Genomic DNA, 9,234 nt, shown 5'->3' with positions numbered 1-9,234 from the left:
ACGCCAGTTTTCTTGCCTGGGAAATCCCAGGGACAGAGGATCCTGGCGGGATACAATACAGGGGGTTGCAAAGAATCAGACATGACTGTCTGAGCACGCACACAAGGATACCAACCTACAGTGCACCATGAAACCAGCAAGTGCAAGGACATCTATGATAACCTGCCTGCCTGGCCCCACCTGCCCACTCTCCCCAGTTGCTCAGGTCTCTCCTCCATAACAGTGGACTTACAGGGGAAAGCGGTATCAGGAATTCACTCTGCCAAGGGTATGCAGCCTGAGCTTAGTTTTTAATAGTAGGATAAAAGGCTTTATCCTCTGCAGAAGGAATTTCCAGAATCAGAAATCAACTTTGGGCTTCCTGATGTTCATGCAGCCGGCCAGTGAGACCCTTTTAGCTCTTTTTTTCTCTAACAAGGAAACACTCAGTTTTCAGCCAGACATCTTTCCCCTAGAAAATGCATTTCCATTGCAGGATCTTCAGCCAATTGAAGATGTTACTGAAGACCTGTCTTCCCTCCTCCAGCTTGCATCACGAGCAGCACCTGCTCTGCCTGTTTAACAAACCACTGTGTCTGGAACTCCAGCTGCAAGAGCGGCAGCCTCAGGGGATCAGGGTGCCAAGAACAGGTGAAAAGTAAGGTCCTGAGAACTCTGGTCCAAATCCAAAGGCAGGATTCTCCCTGCCTTCCAGGGTCCCCTTCTGCCTCCTGTTGGCCTCATCCCTGGCCATGAAGCAGAAGGGAACTAAAGCTGCCCCCGGCCCCCTGCCACTTCAAGGCACTCGCCCTCCTCCCAAACGTCTCACAGCCATCCATTGCCAGGTGTGATAAATCATAGAGAATTAGTTTAATTAATTAATTATTTGGCTGCAATGGGTCTTAGTTGTGGCATGTGGGATCTTAGTTCCCCAACCAGGGATTGAACCCAAATTCCTGCATTGAAGGTGGTTTCTTAACCACTGGACCACTAGGGAAGTCCTGTCACAGAAAGTGTTGACAGACTGCACAACATTTCAGACTCAAAGGAAATGAGAACTAATGGTGTTATGGGGCAGCATAACAGGCCAGAGAGGGAGATATTTGGGAACAGGGAAATCCCCCTGGTGACTATAAAATCATACCAAATGGGCAATGATACACTTTCTTTGCACAAATTTTACTGGGCAAATACATTCTAATCTGGGCTTTGTCTGGTTCTTACTGAAGGACAATTTGAGGGTTTCACTTCAATCAAGGTCCTCAAGATGCACCACTGTGGCTTCTGCCAGGCCAGTCCTCCTACTGCAAAGCTCCCCATGCTCCAGGGGCCCTTCAGGAGTCAGGTCTGATGAAGTGTAGCCACACATGGCCCCAGCACATGAGTCCCTGTGAAAGTGACTTGAGTTATCCAGTCCCACATTCAACCCCACAGAGCTTGGCCAGCACCAACTTAGAAACTTGAGCAGGTAGTTTAATCTTCCTAAGCCTTACTTTTTCTCCTGCGGAAATTGGAAATAATGCCTCCTAGATAGTTGGGGGAACTCAATGAAGTAGGTTTGTAAAAGGCATAGCACAGGGACCACTATATATCAGGAACTCAATAAATGCACCTGTTCTTAATGTTATTTATAACAATATTAATACAAAGTCACGCTGCTAGTTTATAGATTACAATCTAAGACCATAATCTATAGCTATCTGAGAATAAGAGTAATGACCCGCAGAACTCTCCTTTTATGTTTTGCTATTGAACATCTCCCAGATCCTTGACTATGGAAGTAACGTCTTACTTCACTTTTCCACGTCCACAAATATCGATCCAGTGCTCGCTGTGTGCAGGAAACAACTTCCAACTGCAGGGGTGTTGTCTCAAGCGAATTACCAGCCCGATGCAGAGTCCAGAAACAAAAGGTACAGAGTGGTGGGTACCTGTCCTAGTTGTCAGCGGCCTCCAGAATTCAGAGAAAATCTTAGTCCCCGCGGTAGGAGGTGCACAAGGAGCCTCTTTGGGAACTGGACCTTGAAGAAAGTATACTATGTGAACACGTGAAGAAGAGCAGAGGGGCGTCTGAAGCCAAGGGAAGGAGTGCTGGGAATTTAGGCAGGGGACCCTCCCTCCATTCTGTGTGACACCCACCCAGATGGCGCGCGGGGGCTGGAGGCAGTGAGCGCTGCGGTTCCGTGAGGCTGCACCTGTGTGCACGGCCCAGCCTGCAAGCAGATTCGTGACTCCACACAAACTGTTCCCACCTTCTCCTCCAGCTGAGGGAACGAAGCGTCTTGGAATTCACTCTCTGAAACAGATTTTCTCAGTTCAAATTAGCTACAGTGGTGTTGTTAATCCCCTTGTTATGGGATTAGAATATATCAGGCGTTGAGATTAGAGCACGACAGGTTGGAGGAGTTTGGAGTCAACTCCAAGCTCCAAGCGGTGTGGTCCTGCCCACAGGCTCTGCGGGCTTTGGCCGGAACAATGGCGCCACCTTGTGGAGACTAGGATCTCTATTGGGAAGCGTTTCCTCTGGGGCACGTTTTGTGTGTAAAGCGGGCAGAAACACAACGAATACTAAGGCAGGCTAACTCTTCCCTCAAGGCGCTGGTGGGCCTCACTGGTCCGTGGACTATGGTCCCCAGGGACTGCTTTGCCGAACCCCGGAGCCGACCTTGAAGCGGAGTGGGATTTCAGGACCCACCCACTCCCTAGCACCTTAAATCCCTTTCACAGTTGACAAAACCCATTCCTGCACTTTCTTTCATCAGCACGCGTGCACCAATTGCCTCTATGAGCTGTGCTTAGGGCTGAGGCAGAGGAATGTTTAAGAACCAGCCCCTAAACACCGTGCATGGCCAAAAGACAAAGTCAAGTTTGTTGTCGTCTTTGCTCCCTGCACAGACTGCGGCGCCCCCTCCCTGGCAGGCCGAGCCCTTCATCAGCTTCCCTCATTGCCCCAACCCAAGGCTCCTTCCGCCCCACTCCCCACCGCCCCTGGCTCCCCAGGCTCCTCCTGCCACAGCGTTCTTCCTTGGCTGCTCCAACTGCAGGAAAGGAATGCCTTCCCTCTCCCCTCAAGGATGGCTGTTTCTGGAGGCTCCAGGCAGGCACAGCTGAGCTAGTGCTGTGCTGTCGGAGGAAAATGACTTTAAACAGCAGAAACTTGTGGGAGTGGCTGCAAAAGGGTAGCCACAGGTCCAGGTGGACAGACGAGGCTGGACCTGGGAGAGCCTAGACAGCAGCCCCAGGGGCGGACAGGGGAGTGGGACTTTGTAACAGAGAACCCATAGTTCCACACAAAGACTATGAAAGGGACAGAAAGTGTGCATCCATGAGCTACTAGGCAAAATAAAATGGAGAACTACGTGGTTTTTGTCTGAAATTCAAGAGAAGGTAGGAAAGGGGAGGGGGAGGTCTGCAGATGGTGAGAGGCAAGGAGACTCTATGGGGTGAGGAGGGCATGGAAATATCCCTGGTTGTGTTCACCATACATATATGAGTGGGAGTGACTCATTCTATCTGAATGGCCAGCTGGAAACCATCTTCTACCTGCCTCCCAGTGTTCATTCCTACGTTCACATTAATGAACACTTTGTGTGAATAGGTTTTACTTAGGCTCAGGGCATTATCTAAGAAAAGAAATGTGTTTCCAAGGCTGGTTTGAGGCTAGGTCACAAGGAGAAAGCACCCACAGGCCCAAGAACCTGGGTGACGAGGGGACCTGGAAATTCACAACATCCAGGGGGAGGACCATGACTGTCCACAAGGCATGGAATAAGCCCATCTGAGGTCCTAGTGGCCAGAAATCCTATCTGGTCCACACAAGCATTTCTACATCCTGCCTCATTATGAGCCCTCCTCTCCATCATTTTTGTTTTCTCCTTGCTAACAACCTGGTCTCCAGATATGATGCTGTATACAACGTTGTGTGTGTTATGAAATAAAGGCTTTAACAAAATAGATAATTGGGCTTCCTTGTGGTCTAGTGGTTAAGAATCCACCTGCCAGTGCAGGGTACATGGGTTCGATCCCTGGTCCAGGAAGATCCCACATGCCACAGAACAACTAAGCCCAAGTGCCGCAACTACTGAAGTCCCAGAGCCCTCGAGCCTATGCTGGGCAGCAAGAGATGCCACCACGATGAAAAGCCTTCACACGGAAACAAAGAGTAGCCCCTGCTTGCCACAACTAGAGAAAGCCCATGCACAGCAATGAAGAGCCAGCACAGCCAAAAATAAAACACATAAATAAATCTTAAATAAATAAAACAGATAATCAACAATGACCTACTGTATAGCATAGGGAACTCAATATTTTGTTAATACTCGATAATGGAAAAGAATCTGAAAAAGAATATAAAGAACTGAATCACTTTGCTGGACACTTGAAACTAACACAACATTAGAAGTCAACTGCATGCCAATATAAAATAAAAATTAAATTAAAACAAAAGAAATAAAGGCTTTAAAACCAGAAGCATGTGAATACTTGTCCCAGTCCCCCTTTGTCCTGTCTATGTGACCTTCACAAGTTCCCCAACCTAGAGCCTCAGCTCTGCATCTATAAGATGGGCTGCTGTCTGGCTGAGAGATCGTGTGCAGAAGCAATGTTTCTGAGGGACAGCATCAGGTGGCCGGGAGCTCCTGGTTTGTTGTGGATATCACTTAAGGAGGAGCCACTCTGAGGAGGGAAAGGGAACCATGTGTGGGGGGAGGGTTGACCCCTCAAGACTAAATCAGTGGCACAAGCTCTCAGAATGAGGTGGCAAATGTCAGGGACTTAGGGCTTTCCTGATAATTCAGTTGATAAAGAATCTGCCTGCAATGCAGGAGATCCCAGTTCGATTCCTGGGTCGGGAAGATCCGCTGGAGAAGGGATAGGCTACCCACTCCAGTACTCTTGGGCTTCCTTTGTGGCTCAGCTGGTGAAGAATCTGCCCGCAATGCAAGAGACGTGGGTTTGATCCCTGGGTTGGGAAGATCCCTTGGAGAAGGGAAAGGCTACACACTCCAGTATTCTGGCCTGGAGAATTCCCTGGACTGCCTAGTCCCTGGGGTTGCAAAAAATCGAACACAACTGAGAGACTTTCACTTCACTTCACTTCACTAGGTCTAGTCACAGCTTCACATGGAAACACAACCCTTTCTTCATAAGCAGATATTTATGGGTTTCCCTGTCAGAACTTGAATCCTAACATGACTGGAGTCCCTGAGCTTCTTATCCATTTGTGGGGTGATTCTAGGCTCTTGCTACCAACGTAATGGACACCCTTGGATTACCTTCTACTGTGACTTATCTAGGAATTGACCCTTCCCCACTCCATCCAGGATGTTGTAGAAGAAGCTCTACATGATAACGCACCCCACCCTCTGCTTACCGTGGATGGTCCAGGGAGAGAGCACTGCATTGAGCATTGGCGGCTGGTGTGTAGTTCGCAAATCTGGGAGCTGGAAGTGGTGACCAGGCCCCACCATGAGAACTGGGAAACAGAGGAAGGCTGGATGAAAGCAAGACAGAAAGTCAAAGAGAAGAAACTGGAGATGGACGAGGAGTAGAGACTCCTGGGCTGGGACCACACTCAGACCAGCTCTGGTCCTGCTGCCCAGCTTTATCTCTGAGGCTGGACTCAACAACACTCCCAAGATGCTTCTAACCAAGTCCTTTTTCACTTGAAGTAGATGGAGTGGAGTTCCCAGAGCTGATGTCCAGACTAAGGTTTCATTTGGGGGAGAGGAAAGACATTGATGTTGAGTGCATGTCTCCCCAAGTGATAAACAAATTACCTCCAAGCTTGGCAATTTGGGCAAACCTTCAAGATGGACCCCCAGGGGGACGGACACTTCCCACGGATGATCATTCCAGGAAGGCGAGACAGTTACATTTTACTACCCGATGGGCTGCTCGTAGAGTTTTACCTCCACAATGAGAACATTCCCTATTACAGGAGCAAAATGAAAAAGGAGTTATTCACTCCACATGAAAAATGGGCATGTTTAAAAAAAAAAAATGGAAACACTGTCAATCAGGCTGAATCACAAGCTGTGATTAAAGCCTCCAGATTTTTTCCCATTAGTATGACTACATTTGAATTTTAGCCCAGCACCAAGCCTGTATCATAGAACGTCTGATGCAGTCTGCTTTGAACCTAATGCCAAACAGGTCTGAGAAGTAGCATACTTATCACCTAAATTCAAGCAAATTGGGGTCTTTTATTCAAAAAACAATCGTGGCGTCTCATTTACAGCCTGAACTCAGAACTAGGTCTTCCTAATCAAGAAACAGAAGATAGAACTGGGGTCTGTTGTCCTTGTCCTGCTGGGTGTGAAAAGGAAACTGAATAGCGCTAGAAAAGGAAGCTGAAAATCTCCGCAGCCCACTGCTGCTGTGGCCAGTGGTGGATGCATTGTCGGCTTCACTCCAAACAGGGACAAGGCCCCCAAGATGGGCGCTGGGAATAGAAAGGAGACACGGTCCTGCCCTCGAGGAATTCTCCAGCTCAGAAAGGATGACCCTCAAGTAAAGAAACAGTTCACTTTAATGTAGAGGCTGTGGGCACTTAGACGGAAGGGCTGGGGTGGGAAGGGCTAGCAGAAAAAGCTTTGAGGATGAGCAGGATTAGAACCCAGAAGAGGGCTAAGGTTTTCCAGGTATGAACAGGTCCCAGGTGAGAGTCTGGCATGCCAGGAGAAGACCGTGTCCTGTGGGAAGCACTCACCCACCCAAGCTCATCCCGAAGCTTGTGATGCCCTTTGCCCCACACCCAAGACACCCAGGAACTGAGGAGCCTTCCCACCCTAGAAGGCAGAGCTGTCCTGAATGGCAGGTGGGCCTGAAACGAAAGAACTAGATGGTAGTCCCAAATTTCCTTAGTGACCTGCAGAGGTGACCTTGGCAACCTGTTTCCAGAAGTGGCTGTTAGGGCAAATAGGAGGAGGTCAGAGGGCATTACCCCAGTGCTCAGGTGAGATGAAGGGACTGGCCAGGATGGCCTCTGCTCAAAACTTGCTGGCCTTGACCTCTCTGTGGTGGATGCCATCACCGACTCCAGTCAGGGCCTCTGCTGAACTCAGAGATGGCCAGATCACCACTTCCTAGAAAATCAGGATTCTCTCTTGAATCTGTCTCTTCTTTTGTACCCCTCCCCCCAAATTCATCAGCAACAGCCCCACTGCCTCGAAAATACACCCCACCTACTGAGCCTGTCCCTCCTCACTGCACCCACCTCAGTCCAGACCACCCTCAGCTCTCACCTGGACAACAATGACAGAGGGATGTTGTGTTCCATTATGAATCTGATCACAGTATTCCCTACTCAAGACCCTCCAGAGAAAGTTCTCACCACTTGGAGTAAGTCTAAGGTCTTTTCCATGGTCTATCTGTCCTATCTGTTGGCGGCCCAGCCCAGCCCTCCAGCCTCACCAAAGACCACCCTGTCATGCTCACCAGGCCCAGCCCCGTCACCCTCTTTCTGCACCCTCCTCCACCCTGGCTTGGCCCTCTGCTTGGAATGTGCTTCTTACCTAATGTTACTGCCTCAAGAAGCCAATATGATGCCTAACGGTCTTCACACAACATTACTGCTCTTCATTGCCTGCTCTCCCATCCCTGCTGTACCAAAGGCCCAGTAAGAGAGGAGACTTGTACATCTGCATTATTCATGAGTGTATTCTTATAATGAGGCCCATCCCATAAAGGATGCTTGATGTACATTTGCTAAATGAATGATCCTCTGCATCTACTGATACCCCCTCAAAGCTTTGGACTCAATGGAAGCCATGGTCTTGGAAATTTGCGAGAGCAGGGCAGGCTACCATTCTGGGGCCTGCCCTAGTGCTAAGGAGGGTTCATGTGCCACAAGGGCTCCCCAACAGTGGGGTCAAAGGCCCACTTTCCTCTCTCGGTAGAATCTTTGTGACGAAGCACTCAGACCTCCATCACCACGCTGATCACTCTTCTTTATGACTGTGCTATATTAGGTTCACCAAAGAAGCAGAATCAACTCTGTGTGTGTGTGTGTGTGTGTGTGTGTGTGTGTGTGTGTGTGTTGCTGAGAGTGTGTGTGTGTGTGTGTGTGTGTGTGGCTGAGAGTGTGTGTGTGTGGCTGAGAGTGTGTGTGTGTGTGTGTGTGTGTGTGGCTGAGACCCAGGACAGCCAGTGGTGTAGCTCTGGTCTGAGTCCGACAGGCTGAGAACCAGGGGAGCTAATGGGGAAGTTCCAGTCCAAAAGCCAAAAGCCATGAGGCTTTGGGACGGGGAGGGTTAAATCAGGAACTTGGGACACACTGCTAAGTCACTTCAGTCATGTCCGACTCTGTGCGACCCCATCCCTGGGATTCTCCAGGCAAGAACACTGGAGTGGGTTGCCATTTCCTTCTCCAATGCATAAAAGTTAAAAGTGAAAGTGAGGTCGCTCAGTCATGTCCGACTCTTCGCGACCCCATGGACTGCAGCCTACCAGGCTCCTCTGTCCATGGGATTTTCCAGGCAAGAGTACTGGAGTGGGATGCCGTTGCCTTCTCGTGGGACACACTACTGGATATAAAATAGATAACCAGCAAGGATCTACTATATAACACAGGGAACTCTACTCAGTATTCTGTGATAACCTGTAGGGGAAAAGAATCTGAAAAAGAATGAATATATGTATAACTGAATCACTATGCTATACACCGGAAACTATCACAACATTGTAGATCAACAATATTCCAATAAAACTTTTAAAAATAGACTATTAATCCACCATCTTTTTTAAAAAGCCATCAGGCTCAATATCTAGAAAGAGTTGATGTTTCAGTTCAAGTCCAAAGGCAGGAAGAAAACAACTTCTCACTCAAAGTTAGCCAGGAAGAATTCTCCTTCCTCATTCTTTTTTCAGTTCAGATCTGCAACTGAGCGATCACAGATCTAGGACTTGGTCCCAGCTCTCCGAATTCCCCTCCTCTTGGCTTCTTTCCACACCATCATTTTTCCTCTCTGGGGTTATGAACTGGTGTCTATGGAATAGCTTGTCAGTGAGTCTTTAACAAGCACAGCTGAGTGCTGGCCTTGCCTTAGAGACCATCAAGGCTCAAGAGAAGCCTGTCCACTGAGCCTGAGGAATTCACACCCCAGGGAAGTCATGCTTGCTGCCCAACAGAGGAAAACGCTCTGACTATGCACCCTTGGCTGGAAACCTACCCCCATCTGGAGAGCCAGCACTGACAGCATCAGAGGGGCTCCTGGGAGGTGGTCAGGTGGCCCTCCTCAGACCTCATAGTCATCA

Source organism: Odocoileus virginianus, chromosome 4, assembly GCF_023699985.2.
Source record: "Odocoileus virginianus isolate 20LAN1187 ecotype Illinois chromosome 4, Ovbor_1.2, whole genome shotgun sequence".
Lineage (NCBI taxonomy): Eukaryota > Metazoa > Chordata > Mammalia > Artiodactyla > Cervidae > Odocoileus > Odocoileus virginianus.
Note: the sequence above shows the minus strand (reverse complement) of the source record.